This window comes from Microtus pennsylvanicus, chromosome 6, assembly GCF_037038515.1.
Source record: "Microtus pennsylvanicus isolate mMicPen1 chromosome 6, mMicPen1.hap1, whole genome shotgun sequence".
Classification (NCBI taxonomy): Eukaryota; Metazoa; Chordata; class Mammalia; order Rodentia; family Cricetidae; genus Microtus; species Microtus pennsylvanicus.
The window spans coordinates 55,792,069-55,814,071 of NC_134584.1; the positions used below are offsets into that span (position 1 = coordinate 55,792,069).

The 22,003-nt window shown below is 43.1% G+C and overlaps 1 pseudogene; it reads left to right on the forward strand.

The window, feature by feature from the left end:
- Nucleotides 1-20,378: 20,378 nt before the first annotated feature.
- LOC142852838 (glyceraldehyde-3-phosphate dehydrogenase pseudogene) lies at nucleotides 20,379-21,530 on the forward strand (annotated as a pseudogene).
- The last annotated feature ends 473 nt before the right edge of the window (nucleotides 21,531-22,003 follow it).

Sequence of the window (22,003 nt, forward strand, 5' to 3'; positions counted from 1 at the left end):
ACTCCTCATTCTGCTTCTAGTAAGATGCAGCTATAAAGTTCCATTTCAGTTGGGTTTCTACATGAACGCTAACTGTGTTTAGTACATTGGTTTGTGATCTTGCCTCTTGCTTCATCTGAAATTCTGCTCCTCAGGTAAGGGACCAGAAGCCTAGAGGAGGAAAGCATCACACAGGTGACATGTAGCCAGTAAATCCCGTGTTAGCTTCCATATGCATCTATAAAGGACTTTACTCAGTTGACTTTATTCAGTGTTATTTCTCATCCTGAAAAATCTAAGGCTAATGCTTTGACTGGGTTTTAAAGACTGAATTTTTCTGCTGGCATAAATAGTATGGACACAGTAAAAGTACTTGAGGGAGCCTAATGAACCATTTCCTACACCCCATTACCTTTAGTCTGATATGACAGAGTGCAGGCGCTAATTATTCTCTTTCACACAGAGACATGGATCTACAATAGGTCGTAAGATACAATTTCCCATATAGCTCAACACCTCCTTGAAAAATACACTCTGTATTTTTCTCTTTGTTGCAATTTTAATAGGAAAGTCCAGGTTCCTATATTGCTATAATTTTTCTGCATATAAATACATATAGTTGATACTTCTTAACCTCATATACAAAAATCACATTTCACTATAGTTCAAGAGAAGAATAACCTAAAACATGTTTAGAAAATTAAATAAGAATTGAACACATATATCATATTTGCTCCTGTAAAATCTGATGATTTCTAATATTGTCCCTTATAGTATATTGGACATGCTTGCTACCAGCATTGTGACATGCTAACTCGTAAAAGACGTATCTTTACAGTTTCTGAAAGACCTAAAGAATAAGCTATGGCCAAAGAATCAATAAAAAAATACCACTGTCTTAAAAAAAAAAGAAGAATGAGTTGTGGTACTTAAATCAGATTTGAAATAGTCAGAAACAGAGGAGAACATCGCCATGAGGTAATTTAGTAACCTATAAAATATATTTGAAGGCAGATGACCCTTGAAGTCACATTTATGGAGGAGATGTGTAAGGACAAAGCAAATCATCTGCTGTTAGTATTTAAGTATATTTAATTATATTTAATTTCGAATACTTTGGGTAAGAATTTCAGCAGCACAGGTAGGTCATAGATTCCTTCATTATATAGCAGAAGCTTAGCAGACACCAGAGTGGAGCACACCCCTTAGATGGGGGGCCCAACCAGAGCGCAGTGGCACACCAATGAGTCACACAGGAATCCTCCACTGTACTGGGTCTTCGGAGCCCTTGATAGTCCCTGATACCAGCATGAGCAGTCCGCTCGCCCCAGTCTTCAGTGTTAAATGCTCTCCTTGGTTTTCTTTGTGTAACGATGCTTCAGAAGCACACTGGGAACCTGGATTCATCTCCCTGAAGACACTGGCGTCTCTCCGTGGAATCTGTAGATGGTGGCGAGGAGAAGGTGGAAGGTTAGTAATACGGATGTGTTATGCCTCTTGCCATATTTTGATACAACTGAGGAAAGGGGGGCCTCAGAAGTCAATTGTCTCCAAGATCCCTAACCTTAAGGATCGTGGGCATCAAAGCTCCCATCTGTGGTTCTCCGGGGATTTGGGCTACCCTGACAAGCAGGTAGGCAGGTATACCAGATGCAGATAAACCTTTATAGAAGCAGTCTTTTTAACCACAGAGTGAACCATAGTGGATTCCGGCTAACCTTCTGCCCTGCACAAACCTCAGAGCATACTGGTAACATACGACTATTGGTCATGTATAGGGCACCCTTGTTCTCTCCTTCATTAAAAGGAATCTTTTATCTGTGCTCTGGCCCATTCCCTCCAGTCTTCTGAAATCACGTTTTCATTTTGCCTCTATTTCTTGATCACTTTTCTGGCCTCTGTCCCCGTGCATAAATATGCACACATCGCCCGTCTTCCAGCACAACCCCCCCTAAATACCATCTTGCTCATTTCCCTTCTTTCGCATCACAGGCCTCAAAACCACTTTCCGTGCACAAATCTGGGACATTAACCGTCTGCCAGGGAGGACCTGGAAGTGTCTCCCAAGGCCTCCCCACTCCCAGGATATGTAGGCAGTCGCTAAGACAGAAACTTTTCTTCTGCGGTGTAGCCTCTCATAAGATGACCATGGCCCCTGAAGTAACCCCAGCTAAATTCACAGGTTGACCAAACTACACGTGGGTGGAGTCATTTGTTTCTGCCACTGGTGTGTTGCCTGAAATGAGTAACCAGTTTGTTCACGCTGACACAGGAAGAGTTCACACAAGTAAGAAAGTGCAAATCTACCTTACTTTTTTTTTAATTTCACACATATATTATGCTTTGCACACAGGCCATTCTAATCTACGTCCCTGCCACCCCCGTCCACCCTCGCTATTGCTCACAAATCTCTCTCATACATCTGAGTCTGCTCATTTTGTTTTGTGACCTACCAAAATGAACCAGGGCCAACTGGGTGACTGGGGTTTGCAGCTGTTTTGACTGAACCATGGAGGCTCAGTGGAATACAGCGAAAGACAGCGATGTCCTGCTCCCAGAATCTACCCACAGTCAATAAGAAAGGCTAGGTCACTGTGAGCCCTTCACCTTTCCTTGACCGACTCTTGACAGCACTTGTCTTGGGTGGGTCCAGTTCAAGTAACGACAGTCAATGGGAGCTAATGACATAGTCACATCTGGTCTAGGGGATGCTGTTTTATAGTCCTTCACTCTACCTTCTGGCTCTTAAATACTTCCTAGTCCCTCTTCCACAATATTCCCTGAACCTTAGAGTGCACGGCCAAGTGACTTGCTTAAGGCTGGGCCCACATCTGTTGCTTATCTTCTCTGTCTTGGACAGTTGTGAGCCTCTGCATTTGCCACCACATGGTCAGGAGGGCTCCTCTGATTAAGGTTAGGTGCCGCTTTTGTCTGAGTACAAATGTAAGTATTTAGAAGGCAGTCTTCTGCTGTTATTAGTTCAGTCATCAGAGATAAATCCCCTGCAAGAGCCTACTACTTTTCTGTGCCTGGGTTGCTCCCCAGGCTGACAATACCAGGCATTGGCTTCCCTACCGCCGACCTGCATGGGTCTTGAATCCATTCAGAAGGCAGTTGCTTATTCCCACTCATCCCAACAGTCAAAATGCCATTGCATAGGTGGGTGGATCTAACTTTCCAAATGATTTCTTTATACTTCTTATAACCCAGTTAATCCTGCTCCAACTCCTACCTTCATCTCTCCAATCCTCCTGCCTTCCTCCCTGACTAAATCTTTCCGCTCACAGTATCACCTCTCTTATTCTTTCTTTTTATCAATACTCTACTATCCCCAATCTCTTTCTTGCTTCCTGACTTGCACAGCTACTAATGTTTTGAATCTAGGATCCTATTATGAGAGCAGAAATGTGTCATTTGTTCTTTGGGGCCTGGGTTACCTTCCTTAGAATGATTTTTTTCAGTTCCATCCATTTTCTTGAAATTTCATAATTTTACTTTTTCTCTATGGCTGAGTAATGTTCCATTGTGTATATATATATATATCTTTATTTTGCATTCATCAGGTGTTGGGCATCTAGGCTTTTTCCTAACTTGTGAGTAGGGTAGCAGTGAACACGAGTGGACGTGTATCTCTGTCCTTGAGCCCTTGGGGTACATGCTCAGGAGTGGGACAGCTGGTTCAATGTAGTAATTTTATTTTGAGCTTTTTGAGAACCCTCCAGATTTAACTTTAGAGTGGATGCATTGGTTTACATTCCCTCCGACAGGGTATAGGGGCCACACCCTTTTGCCTTCACCTATGCCAGCATTCGCTGTTACTGGTATTCTTGTTCATAGACATACTGACTAGGGTAAAATGAAAACTTTTGAACTTAAAAATAATTTTGTTAGCCTTTCAAAGACACCCCACCTGGGGAGGGGGTGGGGCAAGCTGTAAATTTCTGCACCTGTCCAGAGGAGGAGAATGGAGAGAATTCAAGAGCCATGCAGTTTAAGTCACCTACACAGAAGTCCACCATATGGCAGGAAGCAGCCACATGGAGGGGAGTGGCTTCAGGAAAGAATAAGAGGCCCCTTTGGCTTCTTTATCAGAGAAAGCTGCTTAGATCTGGCCAGCACCTTAAAAGAACTCAGAAAGATGGCTAGACACAGCCCAGCCTCACGGTAGCTTGGATCACAAGACTGCATGTGCTACAGGACAGGAATTCTGGGAGACAAAAAGTAGAGTATCTCATTAAAGGAATAAAGAATATTTGGTGTATCTCTTTAACACAGCTGAAGGTGAGCCCACCTTCCGAGGTATGGCCCTTTGGTCAAGTGATTAATTAACTTAACTGTTAGGTCTCTACCCAGTCAGAGATCCTATTCTCTTTACCTGAAGTTTTCCCTTGATGGCCTTCATTACCACTCTAACATCCCTCCTGTCTTTAGAGCTAACCCCAAAGTAATTTAGGAATTAGATCATCGACAAGAGCACCCAAACACTTCTGGCAACAAGTTGCCCAAGAGGTTCAAGGGCATCTCTGACTTTTAGAGAAGAAAGCAACTGGACCCTTTCCTTTCACATCTTCTTACTCCAAACTACCTCACCAGTTTCTGCTTCCTGATGTCATCATCTCCTCCCTCTGAAAGAGGTGGCCATGGCCGCTGTTATGTAATTGAAGTAGTGACTGATCTGCCATATTGCAGCTGAAGAAAATCATTACATCTGATATGGTTTCTATTTCTGTGATGAAACAACTTGACCAAAAGCAACTGGGGAGGAATGGATTTACTTACCACACCACAGTTCATCTAGGATAGTCAGGGCAAGAACTCATACAGGACAAAACCTGGAGGCAGGAGCTGATGAAGAGGACATGAAGAATTGTTGCTTACTGACTTGATCAGCCTGCTTTCCTATGGCACCCAGAACCACCAACCCAGAGGTGGCACCACCCACAATGGGCTGCACCCTCCCACATCAATCACTAATTGAGGAAATGTTTCACCGGTTTACCTACAGCCTGATCTCTTGGAAGCATTTTCTCAGTTGGAGTTCCCTCCTCTCAGATGACTCTAGCCTGTGTCAAGTTGACATAAATTTAGCCAGCACAGTGAGAAACAGTTTTATAAATAACTTCCTATAGATTTAAGCCTAATGTCTGGAGATTGAGATCTCTTCCTGTTGAGTGTGTATAACCATGTGTGCAGCCAAAATTAATCACTTTCTTTTTACTGTGAAGGTCAGTTGAAGAGACGGAATCTTAACATGGTTTTCCTATATATTTTCCCTAGTGGCTGAGGACACTAGGCCAACAATTTGAATGTTTTCTAGCCATTGGTGCTTCTTCTTTTGGAAACTTTATTCTTAGTTCTATAGTCCATGCTTAACTTTTTTCCTTAGTGTTTAGTTTTTAGTTGATATATTTTATATATTCCAGGCATTAATCCTATGTGAGATGTACAGCTGGAAAAGACTTTTCCCCATTCTGTAGGCTGCCCTTTTAGTCAACAGTTAGCTTCTTAATTTCGTGCGCTCTACTTTGCCAGTTGCTGGTGTTATTTCTCATGGTATATGGAATCCTATTCAGAAAGTCTTTACCTGTGACTATGTGCTGACACATGCTCTCAATTTCCCTCCAGCAGTTTTAAGGTATTGGACCTTACGTTGAGGTCTTTGCTCTACTTGGAGATGAGTTTTGAACAGAGATAGGAATTTATTCTTCTGCATGTTCATGTTGATAGCCATTTTTCCTAGTATTGTGTGTAAGGATGCTCTTTGTTCCAATATACATTTTGGTGTCTTTCCCCCAAACCAGGCAGTTATAGTTGCATGATCATATATCTGGGTCCTGTATTATATTCCACTGATCTGTGTGTCTATTTTGGCAGAGTACTGTGCTGGTTTCATTACTTTGGCCTTGTAGTATAACTGAAATCAGGTACAGTATAACCTTATCGCCAGATTCCTTTTGTTCAGGATTGCTTTGGCTATCCTTGGTCTTTTCATTTCTCACATAAAATTTAAGATTTTTTTTTTTAGTTTTTTGAGACAGGGTTTCTCTGTAGCTTTGGAGCCTGTCCTGGAACTAGCTCTTGCAGACCATACTGGCCTCGAACTCATAGAGATCCTCCTTCCTCCACCTCCCGAATGCTGGGATTAAAGGCGTGCGCCACCACCGCTTGACTAAGTTTAAGATAGCCCTGTAATTCTGAATGGGAATGCATTTACTCTATCGCAAGCATGAGAGACTTAAGCTCAGAGCCCCAACCCTGATTTGTGCAGAGTGGAGATAGGAAGAATTCTGGCCAAACAGCTCCGTGAAAAGCAGTGTGCTCCAAGATCAGCAAGAGAATCTGTCTCAGATGAATAGGTAGAGAGGAATCGAGTTGACCCCGAGGATTTTCTCTGGCCTCTACAAATACCTGAGACACACACACACACGCTTACCACCATACACACAGAAGAAATTAATTTCAAATCTTACTAGATTCAAAGACAAACAAATTGAAAGAAGATTAAAAGTCTCTCACTTAGAGTTGAGTTTTGTACAAGGTGAGAGATAGGAACAGGGAGATGGAAAAGGGTTGAGGAAATGGTTGAGTTCATAGAGTGCTCATTTTTGCAAACACACACACCTGCGCCAATCTCCAGAACACATGAGAAAACAAACTGGTTTGATAGAATGTGTTTATAATCTCAGTACGGGGAAGGCAGGACAGGTATATGCCTAGGACACTCTGACCTCCTGGTCTGTCCTACCTGTTGAGTTCCCAGCCAGTAAGAAACCCAGCTTCAGAAATGAAATGTGGACCTCGCCTGATAAATGACATCTGTGGTTGTTCTCTGTCCTCAACACAAATACCAGCACTTATACATACATCTAAAAACACACAAACACACTCAAAAAGATTAAAAATAAATATGCAAGCATCAATTAAAAGTTAGAACGATTTTAATAATACCTAAAACAAGAACTTACTAGACATTAAGAATAGTATTTGTAGTACTAAAAGAGTAACTGTGTCAAGAAAATGGAATAGTTGTGAACATATATGGTGCTAACCAGAAGAGCACCAGCCAGGTTCCGTGGTGCACAACTGTGGTCCCAGCTATTAACAGGCTGAGGCAAGAGGATATGAGCTTGGAGTCTGGGCTGTAGTAAATAAATATAAATATTACAGTTGAAGACTATAACATAAGGCTGTTGAACTAGATAGAATGTCAACAATGAACAGCTGCGACAATATTGTGAAGGAAGCAGACCTAAAAGATAACTCCACCCAGTGGAAACTGAAGACACAGTCCTCTCAAGTGAAAAATTCTCTAGGGTATACAGTATGCTAAGTCATAAAACAAGCTTCAATAGGCTTAACAGGACAGAAATAATACAAAGTACATTCTCTGTCCAAAGGGGAATTAAATTAGAAAATGTCAGAAATATAAACAACAACTACCAAATAATAATTATATCAGTATCAATCATCATATCAATATCATAATCAATATCAAATAATAATCAATAAGAAAAGTCGCAAATTACATAGAGAGACAGCTGAACCATGAAGGAAATGAGGGGAGATTTACATTGCAGCACAGTTTAAATACAAACACAGCTGTTATTTAAGGATCTGTTGTTTCTGCATGCTCACCTGTTGGCGCCCCAAATCCAAGTCTGAACCTCTTTCCACATCGGTCCCTACCCTCTCCATCATCTCTCCTACTTCCAAATAATTATTTCTTTCTTTTTCAAGGTAAGTTAGCTATATATTGATGCTTTTCCAACATGTTTCCCCACACCATGCATTCCATCTGAAAAGACTAGCCACAGTATTCTTCCAAATGGCAAACAGTAAGGTTTCTCATCCACATTTTCAATAGGAAATTAGTGACTAAAATCACAAGTCACTCAGCGAATACTTTCCCATCTGCCATTGATCTACCAACCAGGCAGAGCTTTGGATGCTACCTTAGAACAAACAAAAGCGACGAAGTTCTGCTCTCAGAGAATTTAAGTGCCAATAATAGATAAAAGCAAAGAAATGCTTAGTGTATTGGGAGCAACGGGATTAGTATTAGAAAGAAGAAACTCTAAGTGGGCAGAGGATGCTAGAAGGATGCTGCTTTGGTAGGATGCTCGGAAGAACTGTTAGGGGGGAGTGTCCTTTAAGCAGACAGCTGAAGGAAGCAATAGAATAAATGATGCAGATGTCAAGAAAAAAAGTGTCCCAGGCAGACAGAGTACACACCAGAAGCTAAGGCTGGTTAAATCCTCGGGAGGGTTTTAAGCATAACGACACTACCGTGACACATGGAGTAGAGAAGGCGTGTGCTGACAGAGTCCACAGACCAGCAGTCTGTGGGAGATGGAGTGGAAGAGGGTCCACATAAGTGGATCTTAGGAGCCATGTACAGGATAACAAACCTACAATCCACAGGCCCAGGAAGGCTAGGTAACAAGGAGAGAAGGCGTGTGCTGACAGAGTCCATAGACCAGCAGTCTGTGGGAGATGGAGTGCAAGAGGGTCCACATAAGTGGATCTTAGGAGCCATGTACAGGATAACAAACCTACAATCCACAGGCCCAGGAAGGCTAGGTAACAAGGAGAGCCCAAAGATAGATGCTTGGATTTCCCTGAGAAGGGGAAGTAGAAGCGATCCCTGGGTAAACAGGGGCATGGTGGTAAGAGAATGGGAATTTGAGGGAACAGGTTAGGTGGGTTGGGTGCAGGAGGCGGTTTGGGGGCAGGACAGAGGGCTAGGGAGAAACCTGGTGCCAGGGAAACTCGCAGGTATTCACAAGGATGACCCTAGCTAAGACTCCTAGTAGAGAGGGTACCTGACTGGTTATCTACTGTGAGTACCCTTATTGTCGTCAGAGAGCCTTCATCCAGTAACTAAAGTAAGCTGATGCAGAGATCCACAGGCAAGCACTGGGCCAAGCTCTGGAGTCCTCCTGAAGAAACGGAGGAGGGATTGTATGACCCAGGGCAGTCAAGGTCATGAGGAACCCACAGAGACAGCTGGCCTGAACTCACGGGAGCACATGGACTCTGGACCAACAGTTAGGAAGTCTACATGGGAACAAGCTAGGCCCTCTGCATGTGTGTGACAGTTATGTAGCTTGGTATGCTCATAAGGCTCCTAGCAGTTAGCTGTCCCTGGTACTTAGTTAGCTTTTAGGAACCTGTTTCCTATGCTGGATTACCATGCCCGGACTTTATATGTAGCACAAACAATAAAAACCCAGAGACAGATATTGGGGTTCACCCTGAAGATCAGAAAAGCAAAGCAGCCAAGCCACTAGAGAGTTCTAACCTCTATGAAATCTCCAGACTGAAAACATACATGGTGAGTTCCTGTCTCATTTGGTTTTATATCCGTCTCTAGTGATTAAAGCCGTGCACCACCACCACCTGACCTCTATTGCTAACTAATGTGGCTGCTGGGATTAAAGGTGTGTGCCACCACTGCCTGGCCTGCATGGCTGACTAGAGTGGCTGTTTTGCATTCTGATCTTCAGGCAAACTTTGTTTATTAAAATACAAATGAAATATCAGCATATTTATGTGGTAGGTGGGGGAGGGGAGAATGCAGTCCTACCTTGACTTGATGTGCCATACTATCTATGTTCAAGCCCACAGGAGGCCTGCCCCTTTCTGAGACAGAGAAATAGTGGGCAGATGGGGAGGGGGTAGCTGGGAGTGGGAGGGAGGGAGTGGGAGAAGAGGAGGGAGGGGAATTGTGGTTGTCATGTAAAAAAAAGGGGGAAAAAAGAAAAAGTGGGAAAAGGGGATCAATTGAACTATGAAGAAGGGCATGGTGGCACATATATATAATCCCAACACTTGGGAGGCTAAGGCAGGGGGGTTACAGGTTAACAAGGCCATGACAGAGCAATAATTAAAAGAACCATAGTAAAAGTTATATAGTGGGTATGATACAGCTATTTGTAATAACATATTTAGGCAGCGACATTCTCAGCACAATCAGCCTGGAAGCCATTGAAGATGAAGCATCAAATGTTCAACCAGGATTTGTGGGGGGCAGGTGAAGTCCTGAGTGAATGCATGCTACTGACATGAACATGGCCATGAAAGGACCCCAGTGCTTCAGACTCATGGAAACAGCAAGGCCTTCCCAGTGTTTGCAGAAGAAAGCATCCTCCTCCTCCTGGCTGACCACAACCAGGGACTGCTCCCTTCAGACACGGCACACCTAACCCACCGCCTCCTCGTTTCTGCTACTGTAATAAATGCAAATCTACTGTTTCTAAGTTATTGAAGCATCTCCTCTCCTGAGAGCATCGCCCCCTGATGCCAGCTGAGGATTGTGTGTTTGTTGTGTCTTCACTGTTGCCCCAGTTAGAGCAATCCCTAAGTGAAGAAAGCTGTGGCAAAGATTTGATTCATTTGGTAAGAAAAACAAGGCACATTCATTTTATTTACATAAATATTTTTGTCTTTAATAAATAGTAAAATTATATGCATATCAAAAATTGTTTGAAAATAAGTTGCCTTTAATTTTTTTATATTCACTTATTTTCATGTTTTTGTGCATGCACATATATATGCTCTCTCGTTTATATGCATACACTTCTGTACACATGCTGGAAGTACGTGTTGGGGTCAAAGAAGACCCGAGTCAGTTGTCTTCTCCCACACTGTAGGTTCTGATCTCAAATGCAGGTATGTCGGACGTCGGGCCCTCTTACTTGAGCCAGAAAATAAAGGTCTTTATATTATTGGTAAGTATTTGATTTATATGTATCATATACCATTTATGTAAGGTCACAGGACTCAGGGGCAGACCAAGACCAAGGATACGTATGTGACTCCTGGTCTAACCCTTGTTTCAACTCACCCACTGCTGGATGCTCATTCTGACACTTATTCCATCTTCTAAGTACTTAGACTTCTGCTGATATGTAGCCAAGTGGGAAATTAGAGGTAAAAGATCTTTATATTATTCATGATATAGTACATATTTGCTGGATTCTAGATTTTAAACACTAATCCATGCTCAACTGAAACCTTGTTTGAATTTTTTAAAAAGGAGGGGGTGTCTCAATATCTAGATACACAGACAATGCGCAGGACTTTCCACACTAATTGTGCCACTGAAAACAGATAGTCTACATGTCAGCATATATTATTTTAAAAAATTTGATGGTTCATGACTTTTTAAAAATTCTAATAACAGTACACAGACATTATCAGGGAAGTAACATTCTTGGGAAGCAAATGCTGCTTCTGTGATACCAGGAGCCATGTGACCCCTGAAGCTGCAGGTTTCCCAGCTGTGATTGTGGATCAAGAAGACCAAAACAACCTGTTAGGACACAAATAGTCCCAGCGTTTCCTTTCTATGGTGACCTGCACAGCCCTTCACTCTCTGCTCATCGGAGGAAACTGCTTGTGCTGACCACTCATGACTTGAACAGAGCAGGTATTAATTCAGGAAAAGGCGCTGTTCTCACTGGAATTTAGAAGACAACATCAGAGGTCCTACAGCACAAGAAGATGCACCTTATTAACACAATTAAATCATGGCTCCCCTCTAGTGATAAGAAAGGATCCATGAGCTTAGATACAGCAGACCCCCCCCTCTGTTTCAGTAAGAAAGATGGCACACCTGGAGATGGAGGGTTTTCCTTGAGGCTTCCCTCCCACCCAAAAGAAAAAGGTTTCAACTTTTGTTTTTGTTTTTGTTTGTTTGCTTTTGTTGCTATCTGATGTGGTAAAGCAAGATTCAGATGAAGTCCTAGGGAGTGCTAATAAAATCTATTTGAAATGTAAGGTGTTCGCACTTTATTTACTCTAAATGGCTTAAAGATATTTGGATTTGTGTACTAAATTAGATCAAATTGGGAATAGAAAAGATTTGTCACAGGTATAGAGTGCATGACCAATAAAATCAAGTTCAGCTATGAGAAGGAGTGTTTATAAATATGGGGGAGTTGCCTCGATATATTTTTTATAATTTTATGTGCATTATTCTTCACAACTTAAAGCTGCCGAAGTATAGAAGAATATAGGACTTCAATAACGGTTACCGGCGTGACTCGCTTTTATCACCTTTCTGCCTAGGACCCATGTTCCCCCTTGTAGCATGTCAAATTGGCCCCAAAACCGTATTATACAGCAGAGAAATGTTGTTCACACTTCGCTGGCTATTGATTTACTTTATTTATTGGCACAAAATCAGCCCGAGATAAACATTTTGTCCCCATTTCCACTATTGTAACTGGTATACTTCTTGGTAAGCTAGGTAAGCCCCAATGTGCAGGGTCTCAATTCGACATGGCTTTCTAATCAATGTGTGAAAAATTACCTAATGAATAATGGGTTGCACATTTCCACAAACAAATTAACCAGGGTGAGACTGAAACTAATGATTATATTTATCTAATGTAATTTCACATCTGTTACTAGTGGTAGTTTTTTTTTTTTCTTTTCGTCCATGGTGTCCTCAAAATTACAACCTGGCTTTTCAGACACAGTGATAGGACATCACTGTAACCAGAAAATAGACAAATTTGTGGGGAATTTCTTTAAATGCTAGTGGCCTTAAGAAATATGATGCAATTTTATAAAATTTAAGGATCTAGATACTTCTTGGTCATGACTTCTGTTGTGTTTAAAAGCATTACCTATGGGCTTGATTTTTTTATATTATTATTATTATTTATTTATTTATTAAAGATTTCTGTCTCCTCCCCATCATCGCCTCCCATTTCCCTCCCCCTCCCCCAATCAACTCCCCCTCTCTCATCTGCCCGAAGAGCAATCAGGGTTCCCTGCCCTGCCGGGAGTCCAGGGACCTCCCACCTCCTTCGGGGTCTAGTAAGGTGAACATCCAAACAGCCTAGGCTCCCACAAAGCCAGTACGTGCAGTAGGATCAAAACCCAGTGCCATTGTTCTTGACTTCTCAGTAGTCCTCATTGTCCGCTATGTTCAGCGAGTCCGGTTTTATCCCATGCTTTTTCAGACCCAGGCCAGCTGGCCTTGGTGAGTTCCCGACAGAACATCCCCATTGTCTCAGTGTGTGGGTGCACCCCTGGCGGTCCTGAGTTCCTTGCTCGTGCTCTCTCTCCTTCTGCTCCTGATTTGGACCTTGGGGTTTCAGTCCGGTGCTCCAATGTGGGACTCTGTCTCCTTTCATCGCCTGATGAAGGCTAATATCCAGAAGGGTGACTATATGTTTTTCTTTGGGTTCACCTTCTTATTTAGCTTCTCTAGGATCACAAATTATAGGCTCAATGTCCTTTATTTATGGCTAGAAACCAATTATGAGTGAGTACATCCTATGGGCTTGATTTTAGAGATGATATGTACAGTTCTATCATTTGATCTTGGAAGAAGGTACAGTTAGATGGCTCAGTGGGCAAAGCTCAGGCTGCCAAGCCTAAGAATCAGAGTTCAAGCTCCAGATACCCACAGTAGTACTGCATCTTTAAGCTCCCTCTGATCTCCACAGAGACACTGCAGCACGCTGCCTGCCACTAAGTAAGTGTTTTAAAAATATATTTAATTTTAAAAAAATCTTGGAAGAAGCAAAATGAGTCTACTTTAGCACTGAAAGACCGTCTTTAATTTTATTACTTTCTTATTACGTTTAATCCTGACTTTAACAACTCTTTTAAGGCAGAAACTAGTCTAACTTAGAAAAACATACTTTAATTTCAAACATAAAAACAACCACAAGATGACTTAGGACATCTGAGGCTCCCGGGAAAGCCAGATCAACCTATTCCATCAGAGAGTACTATGTCCCACACAGAATAAAACCACCCCGGAAACCAATTTACACCAACACACTCTTTCGATCATGGTCACCCGCATTCTAGCCACCTGCCAGGGACCTAGGGAGTCTCCTAACTTAACACCAGTAGCCCAAAGGATAGAGCCGGAAGGGATTCCACATGGCAAAGAAAGAAGCAGCTGTGGGGGCAGGGTCATTTGCTACAGTGCACACCAGTAACCTTTCTTGGAATACTTTCTGGCCAACACAGGTTACAGTTTGCTTCTGAAACCAAATCCTTTGCTTTTTCAATTTCTTGAGTTCTTTGTATATTTTGGAGATCAGCCCTCTGTCTGATGTGGGGTTGTTGAAGATCTTTTCCCATTCTGTATGCTGTCGTTTTGTCTTGTTGACCATGTCCTTTGCTTTACAGAAGCTTTTCAGTTTCAGGAGGTCCCATTTATTAATTGTTTCTCTCAGTGTCTGTGCTGGGGTTATATTTAGGAAGTGGTCTCCTGGGCCAATACATTCAAGTACTTCTCACTTTCTCTTCTATGAGGTTCAGCGTGGTTGGTTTTATGTTGAGGTCTTTGGTCCATTTGGACTTGAGTTTTGTGCATGGTGATAGATATGGACCTATTTTCCTTCTTCTACATGTTGACATCCAGTTATGCCAGCACAGTTTGTTGAATATGCTTCTTTTTTACATTGTATAATTTTAGCTTCTTTGTCAAAAATCAAGTGTTTGGATTAATATCTGTGTCTTCGATTTGGTTCCATTGGTCCTCTTGGCTGTTTTTATGCCAAAACCAGGCTGTTTTCAGTACTGTAGCTTTGTAGTAGAGTTTGAAGTCAGGGATTGTGATGCCTCTAGAAATTCTTTTATTGTACAGGATTGTTTTGATTATCCTGTTTTTGTTTGTTTGTTTTTCTATATGAAGTTGAGTATTGTTCTTTCAACATCTGTGAAGAATTTTGCTGGGCATTGCATTAAATCTGTAGATTGCTTTTGGTAAGATTGTCATTTTTTTATTATGTTAATTCTACCTACCCAAGAGTATGGGAGATCTTTCCATTTTCTGGTGCCTTCTTCAATCTCATTCTTCAAAGATTTAAAGTTCTTGTCATACAGATCTTCCACTTGTTAGAGTTATTCCCAGATATTTTATGTTATATGTTCCTTCTGTTTCTATTGTGTGGAACAATTTGAAGAGTATTGGTATTAGTTCTTTGAAAATCTTGTAGAATTCCACACTGAAACAATCTGGCCCTGGAGTTGTTGTTTTTTTGTTGTTTGTGGGTCTTTTTGGTTGGGAGATTTTGATGACTGTTCCTATTTCTTTAGCAATTATAAGTTTATTTAATTTGCTTATCTGGTCTTGATTTAATTTTGGTAAGTGATATTTATCCAGAAAATTGTCCATTTCATTTTAGTTTTCCAATTGTGTGGAGTACAGATTTTGAAATATGACCTGATAATTCTCTGGATTTCCTCTGTGTTTTTGTTATATCCCCCTTTTCATTTCTGATTTTATTAATTGGATATTCTCTCTTTGCCTTTTGGTTAGTTTGGATAAAGTTTTGTCTATTTTGTTGATTTTCTTGAAGAACCAACTTTTTGTCTCATTGATTTTTTGTATTGTTTCATTTGTTTCTATTTTGTTGATTTCAGTTCTCAATTTGATTATTTCCTGCCATCTAGTCCTCCTGGGTGAGTTTGCTTTGTTGTTGTTGTTGTTCTATAGTTTTCAGGTGTTTTCTGAGAAACCGCCATAGTAATTTTTAAAGTGACTGTACATGTTTGTACTCCCACCAGTAATGAAGGAGGGTTTTCCTTGCTCCACATCCTTTCCAGAATGAGCTATCACTTACGTTTTTGATCTCAGCCTTTCTTACAGGTATAAGATAGAATCTCAAGAGTCGTTTTGATTTGCATTTCCCTGATGGCTAAGGATATTGAACCTTTCTTTAAGTGTTTCTCAACCACTTGAGATTCTTTTGTTGAGAATTCTCTGTTTAGCTCTGTACCCCAGTTTTTTAATTGGATAAAAATATCAATGTAATAATGCCTAACAATGTTCTGTTAGACTCATAGAGTGGTACCTACCCCGATTGTCATCAGAGAAGTTTCACCCATAACTGATGGGAGCAGATGCAGAGACCTACAGCCAAACATTGGGTGGAACTTGGGAAGTCATGCAGAAGAAAGGACTGCAGGAGCCAACGGGGTCAAGGACACCACAAGAAAACCCACAGACTCAACTCACCTGGGCTCACGGGGACTCACAGAGACTAAACTGACAACCAGGGAGCCTGCATGGGACTAACCTAGGTACTCTGCATATATGTTTCAGTTGTGTAGCTTGGTCCTCTTGTGGGACTCCTAACAGTGGGAATAGGAGCTATCTCTGACTCTTACTGGCTTTTGGGACCCTACTCCTCATAATGGATAGCTTGCCCAGCCTTAATGCATGGGGAAGTGCTTAGTCTCACTGTAACTTGATATGTAAAGTTTTGTTGATATCCATGGGAAACCTCCCATTTCCCAACAGTAATGGAGGAGTGGATTGGGGGTGGGAACAGAGGAGGCATGGGGAGGCACTGGAAGGAGAGGAAGAAGGGGAAACATCAGCTGGGATGTTAAGTAAATAGATTTCTTTTTTTAAAAAAAAAAAGTAGACTTCCAAAATTGGAAGGGAAAATGGTGGAGCAGAGCTGTGTGTGTATGGGAGAACGATGGAACTCCCAACGAAAGGTACCAGGACGATAGGGAAGCACAGTCTCAGTGGGCAAAGAACACAACATCACTGAATAGGACCAGGCCTTGGTCCTTGGACCCGCCCACAGCATGGAGCTGCTGGAGCTACCATGGATGCTAGTCCTGCTGAAAGACGGCGGCTGGGGAGGGGGCGGTGCTGCTTACAGACTGCAAGCAAAAGGGTCATTCCCATTGATCCTCGAGGCGACCTGCATTGAGGGTGGGAGCTATTTGGGGGACTGGAACTCTCTCCCCTGCTTCCATAAGATCACCCCAACTCTGGGCAACAGCAGTATATTTGAGAGTCTCAGTGATGGTCCTGTATGGTTATTTGCATGTTTAGGCTCTCTCTCTCTCTCTCTCTCTCTCTCTCTCTCTCTCTCTCTCTCTCTCTCTCTCTCACACACACACACACACACACACACACACACACACACACACACACACACAGAGCTGCAGTTTCCAATTCCTCTACAAGAAATGAATATGAAAAGAGGTGGGAAAGACTGAGGAACACAGCAGTGCATGTGCGGTGGAGAGAGGAACTGGAGACGCATGAACGTGGCCAATGTGGGAGAAGACTGCACTGGGCAGGAAAATATGTCGCTGAGTAGCGCCAACAGAGAGATGCAGCAGCCGGGAGTTTGCGCAGACTCAACCCCAGAATGTGCTGCTGCCCAGCCTCACAATTGCCCTGTTTCTAAGCAACGGCAGGATGTCTGAGACAATAAAGGGTTCATTTTCTGAACTAGACCTCCTCAAAAGACCTCCGCGGTCCATGCTGCCCCCAGAGCTCATGTTGGGGCTTGAGGTCGTGCTGCAGCCAAGCACCATGTTAAAGTGTGTGATCTGTCCTGCAGCCAGAGGGCGTGTTGATGTCTGTGATCTGTGCTGGAAGCCACGTTGATGTTCACAGTCCGTGCTACTGCTGAGGACTGTGATGGCGCGTGCTGCAGCAGAGGGCCATGTTCAAGTCCGAAGTCTGCACTGCCATGGGAACCATGCTGACGTCCACAATACATGCTGATGCCAGAGGCCACGTTCATGGTCCGTCCTGTCTCCAGAGCCATGTGGAAGTCCATAAACTGTGCTCCTGCCAAGTGCACAGGGCAAGGATGCTTCTTTTGCGATAGTGTCAATGACTATAGCCTCAGAGTTGAGAATGAGGGGCATAGAAGGCTTCTGTGACATCCTCTCCCTACTGTCCCTACTTTGCACACTCCACCCCGCCTCCCAAAGAGAAATAGCCTGAAGAGAACGCTTAAAAATTGTGATAAGGGCCGGGTGGTGGTGGGGCATGCCTTTAATCCCAGAACTCAGGAGGTAGAGGCAAGTGGATCTCTGTGAGTTCGAGGCCAGCCTGGTCTACAAGAGCTAGTTCCAGAGCAGGCTCCAAAGCCACAGAGAAATCCTGCTTCGAAAAAAAAAATGTGGTAAGGAAGCTGAAGTGTGGTTTTCCACGATGAAGACTTTAAAGTGGGGGTGGGGAGATGGGGGTAGGGGGAGGACTCAGTTTTCTTTAAGGGGTGGCCACCAGGAGTGTGACCATGCTCCAGTGAGTATTTGGGCAACACAATTTGGACTTTTTTCTTTATTTTTTTTAAGATTTATTTATATTATGTATGTAGTGTTCTGTCTGCATGTATGTCTGCAGGCCAGAAGAGGGCACCAGATCTCATTACAGATGGTTGTGAGCCACCATGTGGTTGCTGGGAATTGAACGCAAGATTTCTGCAAGAGCAGCTAATGCTCTCAACCTGTGAACAATCTCTACAGTTCCCCCAGGGCAACACAATTTGGATCTGGTTATTTTTCTCCTTGTGTGTGGGAGGAGGTTACAAGGGGGTGGGGATCAGGAAGGACAGAGCAGTGAGTGTGGTCAGGGTGCATTATGTGAAATTCCCGAATAATCAATAAAGATATGTGGAACAAAAGGAAAGAAAACCAGAGTGGATCTACAAACCCCAGCAACCAAACTCCTTGATTGCCTTACAGTGGAGACAAGCAGGGAACAGAGACGTGTTTACTCCACAGAAAGAAAATGCTTCACCAGGATCAAGGCTCAGCTTGATGAATTATCAGACTTTCTTATACCCTAAAAATATAGAGCTCCAATGACCTTTTATTTCTGAGTGATTTGGATATGTGGTGTGTTAAAAATTAGAACTAATGCTGGGCAGTGGTGACACAGGCCTGTAATCCCAGGTATTGGGAGGCAGAGGCATGTGGGTCTCTATCAGTTCTGGGCCAGCCTAGTCTACAGAATGAGTTACAGGTCAACCAGGGCTACACAGAGAAACCCTGTTTTAAAAAAATATGTGTATGTGCCTATATATATTATGTGTGTGCACATATATATTATGTGTGTGCCTATAAATACTATGTGTATGCCTATATATGTGTGTGCCTATATATATTATTGTATGCCTATATATAATGTGTGTACCTATATATATATTATGCGTGTGTGATTTTCAAAGGTATTTACTCATTAATTCATTTTAAAATTATGAGACTAAGCCTATTATATAGTAACATAACTAACATTTTATATAGTTATTTAAATACATAGTTTAACAATATATAGTTATTTAAAATAACTATAATTCTGGGGCAGCAAGATGGCTCAGTCAATAGAGGCACTTGCATGATGCCTGAGGACCTGAGTTCAATCCCCAGGATCCACATGGTGGGGAGGTAAGAAGCACATTTTCCTTTGGCGTCTGAACTTGTACACACACATAAAATAAATAAATGTAAATTTTTAATTAAAAGAATTCCTCCTCATCTCCTCTCACAAAAAAGAAAAAAGAATACTGCCTTAATAGAAGACAGCTTGAATCTTATAAATGAACCGGGCTTCAATTTGTCTAGGTATGTTGATTTACTGAACTCTATAAAGTAAATCCAGCCACATATGTGTGTAAGTAGTGGGAAATGAGATATTACTTTGCATGCTGCAGATAGTCAGCTTTAATAAAAACCAAAAGGCCTCTGTCAGTCTAAATACAGGATCAGAATCCGTACTGTGGATGCTTTCATACTTGGCAGCGTATTTAAGCTAGCTGTGATGATGCTTTCCTATAACCAGCACTTGAGCAGTGGCGGCAGGAGAATTAGGACTTCAGGGTCCTTCTTGGTTACACAAGCAACTGGAGAACAGCCAGGCCCTGTTGACAGAGCAGGCGGGACAAAGGGAGGGAGAGAGGAAGGGAGAGAGGGAAGAGGGAGGCTATAGCAGTTTATCACACACTTGGGCCTTCTTGTTTGTTTCACATCTCAGTGCCAGGGCTCAAACCCAAGCCTGCACACACTTCTAAGCCCTCTAGCACGGAGTTCCACCCTCAGTCCGTGTCTGAATGGATCTTTCATTACCATGCACTAGTTATTAGTTCACTGACACAAATCTTTCAAACGCTGTTTCATTGTACCACATTTTTAAGTAACAACAATTAATAAGGGCACTCAGCCGTTGGGGCACTATCAAGCTCACAGTTCATTCAAGTTTCCTAAATTTCTAGCTTTTAGTTGGAGTTTAAAAATTAACACTTGCGATACTACCTTTTCTTTTCTCTAAAATTTTCATGAAAGATCCCTTTACTTTTGAGGCGTCTGCCAGCTTCTCAACTCTGAATAAGCACTGTTTGTCAGCCGATATGAGCGAAAGCATCCCATGTATGGGGCGTCTGGCTAAGCGCATCCTTCATCCACACAGAGCTTTTCCTTGAGAACCACTGCACTGGGATGTGCAGGCAAACAGGCTTCCCACCGGCTTCCTTCCCTTCATACTGAAATATGATACATTGTATTCCAGAATGGTGTAAAGATGTTTACACAAGAGACATCAAAAATTGTCTTAAAATATTTTTCCTGGCTCTCTGCTCCTCCCTCTTCTAGAGACAGCCGCTTCTTTTCGTGCAGTGCCAGCCTCCTTCCAGAGACACGATGGTGAAGGTCGGAGTGAACGGATTTGGCCCGTATTGGACGCCTGGTTACCAGGGCTGCCTTCACTTCTGGCAAAGTGGACGTTGTTGCCATCATGACCCTTTCATCGACCTCAACTACATGGTCTACATGTTCCAGTATGACTCCACCCATGGCAAGTTCAAAGGCACAGTTAAGGCTGAGAATGGGAAGCTTGTCATCAACAAGAAGGCCGTCACCATCTTCCAGGAGCAAGATCCCGCCAACATCAAATGGGGGGATGCCGGCACCGAGTATGTTGTGGAGTCGACCGGTGTCTTCACCACCATGGAGAAGGCTGGGGCCCACTTGAAGGCCATCATCTCCGCCCCTTCTGCCGATGCCCCCATGTTTGTGATAGGTGTGAACCATGACAAGAATGACAATTCCCTCAAGATTGTCAGCAACGCTTCCTGCACCACCAACTGCTTAGCCCCCGTGGCCAAGGTCATCCATGACAACTTTGGCATCGTGGAAGGACTCATGACCACAGTCCATGCCATCATGGCCACTCAGAAGACGGAGAATGGCCCCTCTGGGAAGCTGTGTCAAAATGGCCGTGGCGCTGCCCAGAACATCATCCCTGCTTCCACTGGCACTGCCAAGGCTGTAGGCAAAGTCATCCCAGAGCTGAACAGGAAGCTCATGGGCATGGCCTTCCGCGTTCCTACCCCCAATGTGTCTGTCGTCGATCTGACATGCTGCCTGGAGAAAGCTGCCAAGTATGACGACATCAAGAAGGTGGTGAAGCAGGCATCCGAGGGCCCACTAAAGGGCATCCTGGGCTACACTGAGGACCAGGTTGTCTCCTGTGACTTTAACAGTGACTCCCACTCTTCCACCTTCGATGCTGGGGCTGGCATTGCTCTCAGTGACAACTTTGTAAAGCTCGTTTCCTGGTATGACAATGAATTCGGCTACAGCAACAGAGTGGTGGACCTCATGGCCTCCAAGGAGTAAGAAGCCCGCCCTGGACCACCCATCCCAGCAAGGACACAGCAAGAGAGAGGCCCTCAGCTGCTGAGCAGTCCCTGTCCTAACTAACCCTTGACACTGAGCATCTCCCTCACAGTTTCCATCCCAGACCCCCAGAATAGCAGGAGGGGGCTAAGGGAGCCCTACTCTTTTGAATACCATCAATAAAGTTCATTGCACCCCTCAACAACAACAACAACAAAAAACATTTTTCCTTTCATTACACATATACGAATAGGAGTACAATCCCTGGCAGCACGGGGTGGCAGCATAATGCTGAGCCACTTTGAATATGAGCAGCTTGGTCTGCCATTGCTTTTGAACTGAAAACGGCCACAACCATGAAAAGAGAACAGGAAATGCTTCTTGCTCCCACGGCTCCTGCAAGGGGACCCACAGAGCTCTGCAGACCACGCTGAACTACTGCTCTGGAGTTCACTGTGCTGTGCACTTGCAGGGAGGGGATGGCTTGAGAGAGGCCAGGGAATGCTTTCTAAAAACAATCCAGAACTTGCAGGGAAAGGTATCCTGAACATCATTAATGTTCATTTGATTTAGTTCCCGTTATAGTTTGTCTAAGTAATTACCCGAGTTAGTTTAC